The following is a 15090-nucleotide window of genomic DNA, read 5'->3' on the forward strand; positions in this document are numbered from 1 at the left end:
CATACAGCTTGAAATGGGACTGATTCGGAAAGATATGGACAAGTTCCAAACCTGGATGACGGAGGTGGAACATCGCGTGGGAACCGTGGAAGACACTCTGAGAGACCACTCTGCCTCCCTCCACAGCCCATGCATTGGAATACATTGTGGAGGACGCGGAAAACCGCAATTGAAGAAACAATCTCCACGTTATTGGGCTACCGGAGGGCTCGGAGGGCCCCAACCCTGCTGCTTTTATTGAACGTCTCTTCCATCAACTGTTCCCGCAGGCAGCCTTTTCTCCATTCTTTGCAGTTGAGAGGGCTCACGGGATGCCGGCAGCCAGGCACACTTTTCTTCCGTCTCTTGAATTTTAGAGACAGGGGCCTGGTGCTGAAGGAGAGCAGAAACGTGGAGGAGCTGCGATTTGAAAGTTCCCGACTCATGATCTTTCCAGACTTTTCTGTGGAAACACAGAAACAAAGAAAGTCTTTTTGCCTCTCCTGTTATGACTCCTCTGAACTCTAAAATCAAACGTTCCCTGGTTTTCACGTATCTGAAGAGATACCTCTCACACATTTGTATTTTACAGGAGACTAATTTCTCAGATTCCAGAGTACTTTCTCTTAAGAAGGCCTTGGTGGGATCTTACTACCACTCCACTTTCTCCTCACATTCCAGAGGGGTTAGCGTTCTGGTACATAAGACACTCCCTTTTGTGTTCATGGATCTTCACTTAGACCCGGATGGGCAATATGTGATTTTACATGCAATGTGTGAAAGGGTTGACATGGTGGTTGTTGGGCAATATGTGCCGGCGAGTCTAGTGGTCCTACGTAAGATTCTGGCCATTGTAGCTAGATACCCCGCAACCAACATTATTCTTGCTGGGGACTTTAACATGACTCCCGATCCCAGCGCCGATAGACTCGCTGCCGGGCAGGGGACTGACTCTGGCCTGGCTAGGTGGGCAGAAACGTTCGGTCTGCATGATGCATGGAGATGGAAACACCCTGTGGCAAGACAATTTATGTGTCACTCATTTACACATGCGACATTGTTGCGTATACACCTGATCTATGTCAGTGACTCTCTATTACACAGGGTGTCTGTGGTTTCTATCCTGCCATGCGGCATCCCTGATCATGCCCTGGTGATGATGACCCTGAGCACAGATTCGGTAGCTGGGTCAGTTCTCTGGAGACTATCCAGATACTGGATCACAGATGAAAAAGTAGTACCATTGATGCTGTCAGAGTTGAGAGATTTTTGGACCCATAATGACTGCTCAGCACCACAGGCCTGTGTATGGGATGCATTAAAGGCATATGCTAGGGGTAGATATCAATTTAAAAATGCAAAAATCAGGAAGGAATCGAGACTTGAACTCTTAGAGGCCGAACTTCGAGCTGTAAGATTAGAAGATCAATATGCGGGTTACCCCGAGTCAGAGTGCTCATACGGATATGCTTACAGCATACAGGGAATTGGCACTGATTCGTACCGCTTCCTGCCGCCGCTTCCTCCTATCCCAGACACAATGAATATTTGAACAGGGTGAACGGCCTTGTCGGTTGTTAGCATGGCTGGCGACGGAGAGGACGGGAAGCCCCCTGCATAGCAAATATCAAGGGTACCAATGGCGCTCTGATTTCGGACCCTGTCCAGATCAACGCCCGGTTCAAACAGTACTATACACATCTGTATTAGTCCAGGGTTACTTACTCCCTAGAAGACTTAGCCTCATTCCTTGACACAATTGAGTTTCCAGTTCTGACTGACGAAACTGTGCAGGCCTTTGTTCAAAAGGCTATAAAATCCCTTGAGGCAGGAAAAACACCAGGACCTGATGGACTCCCATCTGAGTTTTACAAGACCAATCTGGAAGTGGTGGGCCCGTATTATTTCTCGACCCTTACCAAGACCCTAGAGACAAAAGACCTCCCAGACTCCATGTCAGAAGCTGTAATCGTACTTATACCAAACCAGGGAAAGACCCTGAACTGTGCTCTTCCTATAGGCCAATATCTTTATTAAATGTTGACGCTAAAATACTGATGAAGATACTGGCCAATAGATTAAACAAAGTAATACTCTCATTAGTCCATGGGGATCAGATCGGCTTTATGCCTATTAAAGGTACCGATATTAATATATGGTGTCTCTATACCAACATAGCGCGGTTTGGGGCTGGAGGCGGAGGGGGAGTGGTGGCCTCTTTGGACGCAGAGAAGGCCTTGGATTCTGTGGAATGGGGCTTTCTCTAGTAGGTCCTTGCCAGGTTTGGGTTTGGCCCTAAATTTATTGCCTGGATCCAGCAGCTGTATATCTCTCCGGCAGCTCGTGTGCGAACTGGTGGAATCCTCTCTCTCCCTTTCCGCCTCTGTAGAGGCACAAGGCAAGGATTCCCCCTGTCTCCAGGGCTGTTTGGCCTGGCCATTGAGCCAATGGCAATCCTTCTTCGCTCAACGGAAGAGGTGGGGGGATTGCAAGTGGGTCCCCTGGTAGAGAGGATATCACTATATGCGGACGACACACTTTTATACCTTGGGGACACCTCCGATTCCCTGACGTCAGCTCTGAGGGTCATAGATGAGTATGGTAGATTCTCTGGGGTCAGGATTAATTGGGAAAAATTGAGTCTATTTATGCTTTCTGACTCGACGCCCCCTCCGCCTCCCTCGTCCCTTCTACAAAGGGTTTCCCGCTTTCGGTATCTAGGGATTGAGATTACCAACGACCCCTCCCAGTATCTGACAGAGAACCTATATCCAATTTTACAAGCCCTAACGGTGAAATGCCAGACTTGGAAGACACTACCCCTGACACCGGTAGGACGGGTTAATTTACTGAAAATTACTTTTCTCCTCAAATCCTTATACGTATTTAGGCATACCCCAGTTCCAATCCCTGCAACATTCTTCCGTAAACTAGATGGGATAATGTCATCATTTATTTGGGGTGGAAGGGTCCCACGGTTATCCAAGGCCAAACTACAACTACCTCTGTCTCTGGGTGGTCTATCTCTGCCCTGTTTCCAAAGGTACTATTGTTACTGTCCGATGGTGGTTCACCCAAACTAAGTCCAACCCTGCAGTTAATTTGGAATCAGCAATTATGGGCTCATACGCGGCCCTAACTAACTTAGTCTACAGGGGAACCAAGTCTAGCCCACAGGCGACGACCCCGATGCGGACCACAGTCCAGGTTTGGGAAAAGGTCACCACTGCAGTTAAGGTGTCTGACACTATTTCCCCTCATACCCCTCTATGGGGCAACCCTAAACTCCCGCATTTCCGATCTATCCCGGATCCCAGTCTCTGGGCCAGATTCGGAATAGTCAAGGTTGAACAGATTATGCCAGCTGGGGCTCTCCTCCCCTTTCCAGAACTTAGGGAGACACATCGGCTCCCCTCCTGGATGCTATTCAGATACTTACAACTAAAACACGCGACTCAGGCGCAGTTCCCGGGGGAGATCTTGGTGGAGCCACATGTAATAGAAAGGTTTACCTCTTGGGGGGTGGACAGAATCCTTTCCTCCCTATATCTCTGCCTGACATGTGGGAAACCAGGGGGGGGGGGGATTTGCCCCTGTATGAGACTTGGAAGGGAGACATTCCCTCCCTTTCAGAAGAAGAATGGGACCTAGCCCTGCAATATTACATCCCCAAAGTAATCTCTGCGAGAAACAGGTTTATCCAACTGAAATTTATACACAGGGCCTATTATACCCCTCAGCGCCTAGCTAAAATATACCCAACCCAAACAGAGCTGTGCCCTAAGTGTCAGCAGACAGTTGGAACATACTACCATGTTATATGGGACTGTCTGATTATCCAGGGCTTCTGGGAGTGGGTGCTGGACATTAATGTGGTCACTGACCTTTCGGTATCAATGGATCCCAAGGTTTCATAGTTTGTAAGGTTGAATAAAGACACCATTCCATCCAGTTTAACCTGAGTGTCTACAATTGTCCCTGTACATTGCACACTCACATTTGTCCCTGCCCTCAAGGAGCCCACAATCCAAGGTCCCCATTCATATACTAGGGCCAATTTGCCTACCTGCGTGTCTTTGGATTGTGTGGGGGGGGGGGCTGGGGGGCCTGGGGGGGCCCATGTGGGCATGGGGGGGCATGCAGGCTCCGGGCGGGTGGTGTTGTGGTTGGGATTTGGGCCAGTGGCCCTCCTTGCTGCTAGGTGAGAGTGCTAACCACTACACCACTGTGCCGCCCCGAAGGTGCTTCTCTTAGGAATAACTGACCCAGCAACACATTCTACTCATAAGAGTCTATTGCTGTTTTATCTCTGTTTTTATGCCAGGAAGGTGTTGCTGCAAACTTGGAAGCTGATGTCCCCTCTACAATTACCCAATGGCACTCACTGGTAGACTCAGTACTACCTCTCTATAAACTAACGTATATGGGGCGGAAATGCCCGAAGAAATTTGGTAAAATTTGGGATTCATGGATAGAAGCTTGATCACTTACTGTCTAACAGCGGGAATGTAATTGGGGTATACCGTTAGGGCTATACTGGTACTAGTCCTGAAACCCCATAGCAGTGATGGATAGGTCCTTTTCCCATGTGTAGACTGACTGAGTATGTTTTCTTTTTATTATATTGTACTATAAGTTGGCAGGCTGTATTCATTACCTGTATAATTACCTGCTCTCGTGCCCCTGTCCTACTCACGCTCAGCGACATTTTGACATGCAAGATTGATGGTGATGACCTGTGTTGCTAATTATATCTGTTGAACTATGCATAAGTTGTAATGGTGCTTTATTTTACTAATAAAAACGTTTCTGTTAAAAAAAAAAAAAAAAAAAAAAAGAAATGAGTGGAAGCTCTGCTGATTTTATCATCCAATCGTGCAAGCTAAAATGCTGTTTTTTATTTTCCTTGCCCCACCTCGGATCTACAGTGACTTTACTTCCAAGTGCACTTCCAAGTGCACTTGCATTACAAAGTGGATTTTCCTTTAGTAGATAAACCCCATTGTGTTACTGAGCATGTGCCTGCTCATGTTTTGGCACATTTGGACAGTAAACACAGTGACTTCCTGTCCATATCAGTTTTAAATGACTGTCTATTCCCTATTTAAAGTACACATTCTCCAACTACAAGGGATTGCTGGATACGCAACAAAAAAAAATGGCAGAATTTATTTTTTGAAACGTTGGTACCTACTATATAACCTAGCAAGAACAGACTCTTAAGATGTCTGGTATGTGGGAACTAGGTCTTTCGAGACAACTTTGGAACCTCCAATATATGTAAGAAGTGTAGGATCCATCTCACCCAGCATGATGTACACTGAGGGAAAAAAGTATTTGATTCCCTGCTGATTTTGTACATTTGTCCACTGACAAAGAAATTATCAGTCTATAATTTTAATGGTAGGTTTATTTTAACAGCGAGAGACAGAAAAACAACAAAAATATTCAGAAAATTAAAGTTAGAGACTTACCAGTAACTTGTTTTCCAGGAGTCTTTCAGGACGGCACCTGAGAGAGTGGCTCCACCCACTAAGAAACAGGAAACACCAACTCCAAATTTTACAAGGAGTCTTGTCTGTTGTAGCAGAGTACCTCCAACCCAAGCCCAATACGTACCAACTAGGGAGGGACAACAGCCTGCAGGACCTTTCTGTCAAATGCCTGATCACCAGCTGACAGAAGATCCAGTCTGTAATGACGGACAAACTTAGGAGCCTTACAAATTTGATCTGGGGTGGCAACAGCTTTTTCTGCCCAAGTAGTGGCCAGAGCTCTAGTAGAGTGTGTTCGAATTACTGGCGGGGAGACAAACCCATCTTGGAATAAGCTTCTTATATAGCTTATTTTAGCCATCTAGCAATTGACCCCTTTGATGCTTGGTGGCCCTTTCTGTTGCCAGAAAAAAGAACAAATGAAAAGAGTCTGAAGATCTAAAGTCCCTTGTTACTTCCAAGTAATGTAATAAAAATCTTCTTACATCTAAGTTATGGAATAAATATTTTTTTTCCAGAAGGATTTGAACAAAAAGTTGTCAGGATGAGTTCCTGTGACATATTATGAACTGATGCTACTTTTAAAATCTCGGATCTGTTTTAAGTACAATCCCGTCTGGATAAATTAACAAAAAAGGTTCCTTTATTGATAAAGCATGTAGTTCACTAATTCTTCTTGCAGACGTAACTGAAACTAAGAATACTGTTTTAAGAGTTAAAATCCTTATTGAGATTGTCTATAATGTTCAAAGGGATCTTTTGCCAAGGCTTGCAAAACTACTGATAGGTCCCATTTAGGAAAATGTTTAGTAGGAACTGGTCTGGACCTAGTAAGTGCCTAAAGAATCTTGTAACCAAAAGCAACCGAAGAAATTGGTCTTTCTAGGTATTACCCCAAGGCAGCCACTTGCAATTTAAGAGTGCTAATCGCAAGACCTTTGTCTGCGTCATTTTTGGTAGAAATTCCAAAATCGACACAATGGGGGTTATTTACTAAAGGAAAATCCACTTTGTACTGCAAGTGCACTTGATAGTGCACTGAAAGTGCTCCTGGAATTAAATTCACTGTATATCCGAGGGGGACATGCAAGGAAAATAAAAAACAGCATTTTAGCTTGCACATGATTGGATGACAAAATCAGCAGAGCTTCCCCTCATTTCAGATCTAGCCCTTAGATTTAGAGTGTCTGCACTTCCAAGTGCACTTGGAAGTGCACTCACAGTGCAAAGTGGATTTGCCTTTTGTAAATAACCCCCAATGTCTTCTAAGGTTCAGTTTGATGAACGACACCAAAAGTTGTAGACTCTCCAAACTTTAGCGTAAATATCTATAGTTACTTTCTTTCTACTGCAGAGTAAAGTGGATACTAGAGGCTCTGAAAATCCTCAACGACTGTTCCTCAGATACCAGGCGGTGAGACTTAATCTGGCTATATCCGGGTGGTATACTGGGATTTGAAGTAGTACGTCCTGCCTGAGAGGAAGCTGCCATAATGGTTTGACTGTCATTTGTAGAATGGAGAAAAACCAGGCTCTATTCAGCCAGAACAGAGTGATCAGAATTATTGACACTTTTTCCTTTTGTATTTTCCTCAATACCAGTGGAATTAGCTGAAGGGGGGAGAAGGCATAGCCCAGATGAAAGTTCCAGGGATGTGCTAAGTCATCTATCCCTAGTGAGCCGCTGTCTCGGTGCAGAGAAAAGAACTGAGAGAGCTCAGCGTTTTGACGCATACAAGTCCACTTGTGGACACCCCCACATCCTGGTGATCAATGAAAATATTTCCGGACTCAATCTCCATTCTGCTTCCTGAATTTTTTGTCTGCTCAATAAGTCTGCTACTTCATTTAGCATGCCGTTGAGATGCGCTGGTGACAGGGAAAGTAAATGCTTCTCTGCTCACTCCAGTATTTCTGATGACAGCAATAGAAGAGGCTTGCTCGCTCCTTGTGCCCCCCCCCCCCTGTTTCTTCAGGTATGCCACAGTAGTGGCATTGTATGATAGAATCTGCACATGGGATCTCTGGAGGTTTGGAGAGAAGGCAGCCAAAGCTAGGACGACTGCTTTTAACTCCAGTTTGAGGACCTTCCTGATTTGGATTTGGACGAAATTCCCTGTGCTATATTTTGATCCCAGTGTGCCCCCATGCCCAACTGCTGGCGTCTTTCGTGACTCTATTCTGTTGGAAAAAACCATAGTAAGCCCTTTGACAAAACTGACTGACTTCTCCACCAGCAAAGGGTCCTCTTGAACCTGGTGGGGTGTTACTTTTGTGTCTAAGGTTTCTGGGCTGTGATCCCAAACCTTTAAGAGGAAACTCTGGAGGAGCCTGAAATGGAGCCTCGCCCATTTAATGGCCGGCATTTTTTAAGTTAAGTTTCCTAGGGCTGGCATAATATTTGATTGATATCTCCTGGTTTGTTTGTAGCCTGGCTACTACACTCATGACCTTTCTACTACAGAATCTATTTGATAACCTAGAAACTGAACTTTCCGAGCTGGATTGAAATTTGATTTCTGAAGGTTCACAATCCAGCCCAAGGCTTCCAAATGATTGCGGGCCTACGCCAGGTCTACCTGCAATTTAATAAATTAGCCTTCTCTTTGTCCCCAGTCACCCACTCCAGATTATTTTGTAAAGGGCCTACATGCTCAGACCTGACCTTTTTACTATTAATATTTTTGAAGAATTTTACATGCGGAACATCTCTTTTTGATCATTGGATAAGAGCTCTTAGCCTGCCAAAAAAATGACAAACGAGAACACCAGTCAAACCTTCCTCCTAACAGGCTTACCACTGGTGCACAGGTAGTACAATAGCCAACTCCCTATGCCCAGACAGGCACCAGCCACTAGGTGGAACCAAATGGAAAGAGAGAGGCACCACAGTATACAGAGTAGACCCCCCACACCCCCTTACCTGGGCCTTGCTGGTGCCTGTCCCACTTGCTGCTGCCATAGAGTCCACTGTGGTGATGCTTGTTAGTGGCTTAGAACGCTGGTTCTGGAGTCCATCAGCGCCACTGCACCAGACGGGAACCGGAATATAGGCACCAAGACTGCTCCTCCCTTTTCCCTCTGCGCAATTTCCAGCAGAAATTATGCTGCACCTGTTCCCCGGTGCCGCCCCTTGTTGGATACCTAATTTCCGGCTGGCCGAGTCTCTACTCTGCCACCAAAAAAAAGATGGCGCTGGCCTGTAAAGCCGGCATGTCGGGGAACCCCGAAAATGGCTGCCGCCACCTAGGAGCGGCCCCAGAAACAGTCAAGCTCTCTCTGAGCTGAAGAGGAAGAAGGAGCCCGCTTATCAGCTACCCTTGGTGCAGCGTGGGAGGGGCGGACTCTCTGGAGGCAAAAAAGGTATGGTGGAGTAGGCAGTCTGGCCTCTCAGGACAGCACCTAACAGACCCTGACTCTCACTAGGTGGTCCGTTGCCAGAGTAAACACAAAAACTGACAAGTTGTTGGGAGAAGCCTCCTTTTAAAATTTGGTGCAGTTGGTGTTTTCTGTTTCCTAGCAGGTGGAGCCACTCTCTCAGGTGCTGTCCTGAAAGACGTTTAGGGAAAAACGCATTTCAAAAAAGTTATGAATTGGTTTTCTTTTTAATGAGTGAAGTAAGTATTTAACTCCTTCACAAAACATGGCTTAGTACTTGGTGGAGAAACCCTTGTTGGCAATCACAGGGGTCAGATGTATCTTGTTGTTGGCCCCCATGTTTGCACACATCTCAGGAGGGATTTTGTCCCACTCTGCACCCCCCACCCCAAAGCACCTTGTTGATGGGGACCCCCACACCATATTTTTTTAATTTTGGTGTGTGGGGATCCCCTCCAAATCCATACTAGACCCAAGGACTTGGTATGGACTTGGGGGGGGGGGGGATCCGACGTTGTTTGTTTCACGATTTTTTTTTTGCCGGCATTTTTTTTTTTTTACATTGAGTGGGAAGCCAGCTGACAGCTGATGACTCATCGGTTGTTAAGGACACTGTGGCCAGGTTCCCAGACCCCTCCTTAGCAACCACCTATATACAGTGTAAAAATAAAAAAAGCAAAATGCAAATTGTGGAAAAAACGGGTGTCCAAAAACACGGCAAGCACCACAAAAAGCACTGCAGAAATGCTCAAAAGCAACATGCATAGATGTACATCGAGCCTTAATGAATAAAGAATATCTATAGCATGCTTTGTGTGCTTGTAAGAAAAATGAAATGGCAGCGGTGGGATTTGAACCCACGCCTCCGAAGAGACTGGAGCCTTAATCCAGCGCCTTAGACCGCTCGGCCACGCTACCACATGGCTCCTATGGTCTAAAGCAGTGGCTAACAAACTTCAGCCCAATGACACCAATAATGGGGCATAGCTCCTTCCAGTGACACCAATGTTAGGTCATGATTCTTCCTACCAAATTACACTCAGACAACAAGGGAACTTCTCATAGTGTTGCAAGTTAAAAAACTTTTTATTAAAAAGGTGCACTGCCCTTTTATTGTAGCACAAATGGACATGTACACTGTGTTAAAAAAAAAACGGCATCCAGGCTCTCTCAATGCACGGTGGAGGAAATATTGATTTATGAACTGTTAACCAGGAAGTACATGAATCGTATGAACACATGGAAAATTGATTATTGAAAAAGTGGTTACTCAGACAAAAAAATATTCAGGGACATTTATCTGCTTATCAAATAATTTTTTTTTTCTCGACCTAGTCTCTTCCCATCTCCCCCAGGAAGCATGTGACCTCAGTATATATATATATATGTCTGTCCTGCCCATACAAATTAAAGCGGGAGTAAACCCGCTGAAGTTTTTTTGTGACCTGCAAGGGAAAAGTCATAATGAGCTAATATGCACCACATACGATATGAAATACTTACCTTAGAACAAGGCCCCGACATCTCTCCCAATCCCCCCGAGGGAGCTGACATGTTCCCTCGACGTGTCTTCCAGGTATCGCGGCTCCGGTGTATGCCGGTCTTTCAGCCGAGAATGCCCTGTGCACATGCACCGCTGCAGTCAGCGGCACATTGCGAGGGGAATATCTCCTAAACCATACAGGTTTAGGAGATATTTTTTTTACCTACAGGTAAGGTTTACCTGTAGGTAAAAGTTATAAAAAAAAGACTATACAACCACTTTAAACATCAAAGTTTATTGTAAGAAAAGTATTGCATATACAACCACTTTAATGATTGGGCCAGAGCCATAAACACTGCCTGCTCTTCAATACTGGGCTATTGTGAATTGACATTCGCAGATGGGATCTCCACCTGCATTAAGATGACTATAGCCTGGTATTGAAATGGTTAAATATATAAAGGAAACGCCCGAACAGGGACTTGAACCCTGGACCCTCAGATTAAAAGTCTGATGCTCTACCGACTGAGCTATCCGGGCTCCTGTTGAACTGTCTAGTCACATGACTAGATTGCAACGCTTTGATATACTTGTGCATTATTTCTGTGATTGATTTTTTTTTTTTTCAATAATCAATTCACCGCATGTTGTTCCTGGTTAACAGTTCATACACCAATATTTCCTTCACTGTGCATTAAAGAGGGATTTCACTGGAAAAAAATTATTAATTAGTTTTAAATATTGTTTATTTCGTTTTCCACATTTACAAAAAACAGTAAAAAATATTCCTTATACATACTATTAGAAATCACTTTGTTTAACTTTCATGTTATTTCAGTATTTTCGACATTCATATAAAAACAGACAATAGAAAAAAAAAAATACACATTGGGTGCCCGACGGGATCGATCCTAAATATACCGAAAGAAAAAGAAAAAAAAAAAGGGAAAGAACCCCTAAAAGACCCAAATACAAGGGGTCCCCCCATCTCCTCCCCCCTCAAAAAGGAAAAAAAAAAAAGGGGGGGGAACCAATCCTCCTCCCCTCATGTGTTCAAAATTATCCTTTTGTGATTTTATCTTGCCCTTATTGTTACCCCTCCCACGTGACACTTTTTCTTAATTCCAATTTGTGATTTGTGTAAGGTGGGGATTCCTCTCCTTCCATCACCACTCCCTTCTACCTTAAGATAAAAAAAAAAAAAAGAGAAGAAAAAAAAAGGGGAAAGAACCCCTAAAAGACCCAAATACAAGGGGTCCCCCCATCTCCTTCCCCCTCAAAAAGGAAAAAAAAAAAAGAAAAAAAAAAGGGGTTATGAGGTGTATGCATCCATCCTCCCTCTCCTAGACGCCCACTCCATCCCCCATAATTCCAAGGTATATTGAGGATTTTCTAAATTCCATCCAGTTCCTCCAAGTCGCCTGGAATCTCATTTCTGCTCCCCTTTGAATGTAAATTAATTCTTCCATAATCCTCATTCTGTCTATTTCCCTAAACCAATCTCTTATCCCTGGTGTTTCCTTTACTTTCCAATATCTCGGGATCAGTACTTTCGCTGCGTTCAGCAAAAATGGAGTTAATGCTCTTCTATATTTTTCCCTGGGGCCCTCAGTCGCGTGAAACAAACATTTCCAGGGATCCAGTTCTATTTCCTTACCATCGATCTCTTTAATTAAGCCCACCACTTTTTCCCAATATAACTGGATTGCACTGCATTGCCACCATATATGGGCGTGAGTTCCCTCCTTCCCACTTTCTCTCCAGCAAAGGGGTGATAAGTCTTGGTTAATCTTATGCATTTTCGATGGAACATAATACCATCTAACCAATAATTTATAATTCATTTCTTGTATCTTTACATCTATTGAAGTGGAGTGGGTATAGTCTATAACTTTCCCTTTCAGTTTTTCTGGGATTGATTGATTCAATTCTCCTTCCCATCTCCCCAAAGCAGGCATCGCCTCATCCTCCATTAAAGATATTAAAATCCTATATATTTTAGAGATCCCCTGTCTGTCCGCTCCTCCTCGGTCAATCAATTTCTCCCAAGGATTTAAATTGTCACCAGAGCGGAGAGGTTTTTGGAAGGGACTCTACAAAATGTTGGAGTTGTCTGTATCTCCATCCATCCCATGGTGTTCTACCATATTTCTCTCGTATCTCCACTAATGAGCATAAGCTATTTACTTTTATCACATCCCTTAATCTTAATATGTCCCTATGAGTCCACTTCAGGAACATTTTATTTTCTTTCCCCGGGGGAAAATAGTTATTTCCTGACAGGGGCATTAGAGGGCTATTATTATTTTGTCCTTCTGTACCTTTAAGTACCCCATCCCATGTTCTTAATGTTTCCATTGTAATCGGGGATATTCCTCTAGGGAGACCCCTAAACTTCATTGGAATCCAAATGGTCTGACTCAGGGCAACATTACTCATATTATCTTCCAGTGGTACCCACTTTTTATATGGGGCATTATAGACCCAATCCAGAATCCTCCTCATTACCGCTGCTGAATGATATTTTTGAAAGTCTGGGAGAGATACCCCTCCCTTATCCTTAGGTCTATTCATTATCTTATAGGAGACACGACTTCCTCTTTTGTTCCATATAAATATAAATTTCTGAATCAAGGATTTAATAATTTTAAAGTAGGCCCCTGGGATATTTATCGGGAGGCTCTGAAAGTTATATAGAGCCTTTGGAAGAATCATCATTTTAATTACGCTTATCCTGCCAAACCATGACAGTCTATGTGCAGGGTATCCTTTAAGATCTTGTTTAATTTTATTTAAAAGAGGGAGATAGTTATCTTGATATAAATCTGTAACTGATGTCGATAAGTATACTCCCAAGTATTTCAGGCCCCTCTCTTTCCACACAAAGGGGAAAAGAGCTCTAAGTTCTCCTCTCTCCTTTGGGGAAGTATAGACATTTAATATCTCAGTTTTCTCCCTATTGATCTTAAAGTTCGAGACATTCCCGTATTCCTCCAGCTCCTGCAGAATCTTAGGGAGGGACTGTTTGGGGTTCGTTATATAGAGCATAATATCATCTGCAAATGCAGATATCTTATGCTCATTCTCTGAGACCTTTATTCCCTCAATGCCATGGTTCGCTCTTATAGATGCCAAAAGAGGTTCTAGGGAGAATACAAAAAGTAAGGGAGATAGTGGGCATCCCTGACGTGTGCCATTATAGAGCCCAAAGGAGTTTGATAGGGTCCCATTCACCTGAATCTGAGCTGTAGGGTTAGAGTATAAAGCCTCTATCCACCTCAGCATTCTCGGGCCTAAACCAAATTTATATAATGTCTGCAGCATATATTCCCATTCTAACCGGTCAAAGGCCTTTTCCGCATCGACCGATAGGAAAAGGGAAGACTGCTTCCTCTTCTTCTCAGCGCCTAGAGGCGATTCAGTTCGCATTGTGCGCTATACAAGTATTTCATTCATTCATTCATTCATTCATTCATTCATTCTTAACTTCCTGCATTAAGAGGGTTGTCCTCAGTATATTATCCCTCGTCTCCCTTCTAGGTACAAAACCTGCCTGATCTCCTTCTATACATTCTGGCATATGCTGTTTCAGCCTCTCGGCTGAGATCCTGGCATAAATTTTTACATCCTCATTAATCAGAGAAATAGGTCTAAAGCTAGAGCATAATGTTGGATCTTTCCCTTCCTTTGCTAATATAGTTATAAAGGCCCCCAGAGCTTCCTTCCGTATCTCCCTTCCTTCCCCAATTGAATTCATATACTGATGGAAGTATGGTGTCAGTGGTCCCAAAAACTTTTTAAAGTATAATGACGTATATCCATCGGGCCCTGGGCTCTTCCCATTCTTACTATCCTTAATTGCTCTCTCTATTTCCTCCTTAGAGATATCCCTATCGAGCATACCAGCATCCTCCTCTGCTATCCTCGGTAGATCTACCTTCCGGAGATATTGTTCAATTTTTTCCCTTCTCTTTTGTTTATCCTTGGGGTCCTGGTTGCCATTTACCTTATACAGTAGTTGGTAATATTCTGAGAAAATGTTACTGATGTCTCTTGTTGCATATTTCATTACTCCCTTCTTATCTTTAATTTTTGCAATATAATTAAAATTTCTTCTAGGTTTAATTACCTCTGCCAAGATTCTCCCTGGTTTATTACCAAATTCATATTGTCTTTTAGCGGACTTTAAAAAGGCCTGCCTGGTTTCTTGTTCCAATATATCTCTCAGTGCCTCTCTTTTTCCCATAAGTTCGTCCATTATTTTATGGTCATTTAACCCTTTATGTGACTGTTCCAACTCCTGGATTTCCTGTAAGATCAGTGATTTTCGCATTGACCTTATTCTCCTCCTCTTAGCTGCTTCTGCTATCAATCTCCCTCTCATATATACCTTGTGGGTCTCCCACAACAAAGTTGGTGTAATATTCTCTACATTATTTTCTTTAAAAAATAAGTTCATATCTCTTTCCAAAGCTTCAAATATTTTATGGTCATGCAAGAGGGATTCATCCAGCCTCCATACTCTTTGTCTGATCGGTATATCCTCCAAGTCCAGAACAGCCATAACGGGGGCATGATCTGAGAGGGTTATTGATTTTACTTCTACTTCCTTTAACCCCTCTAGAAGCTGATGGTCTAAGAGGATATAATCGATTCTTGAATAAGAGTGATGTACCTGGGAATAATAGGTAAAATCCTTTCCCCCTGGATGCGCAATTCTCCACACCTCCACTAGTTGCTGTCGATGTAGTTTTT

The 15090-nt window shown here is 43.7% G+C and overlaps 1 non-coding gene across 1 annotated transcript; it reads right to left on the reverse strand.

Moving 5' to 3' along the window:
• Positions 1–9688: 9688 nt before the first annotated feature.
• On the reverse strand, positions 9689–9770 carry TRNAL-AAG (transfer RNA leucine (anticodon AAG)). Its single transcript has one exon. It is a non-coding gene; the product is annotated as a tRNA-Leu (tRNA).
• Positions 9771–15090: the final 5320 nt, after the last annotated feature.

Source organism: Lithobates pipiens, unplaced genomic scaffold (genome assembly GCF_037356315.1).
Source record: "Lithobates pipiens isolate NorthernLeopardFrog02 unplaced genomic scaffold, aLitPip1_a1.2 Scaffold_8, whole genome shotgun sequence".
In the NCBI taxonomy this organism is placed as follows: domain Eukaryota; kingdom Metazoa; phylum Chordata; class Amphibia; order Anura; family Ranidae; genus Lithobates; species Lithobates pipiens.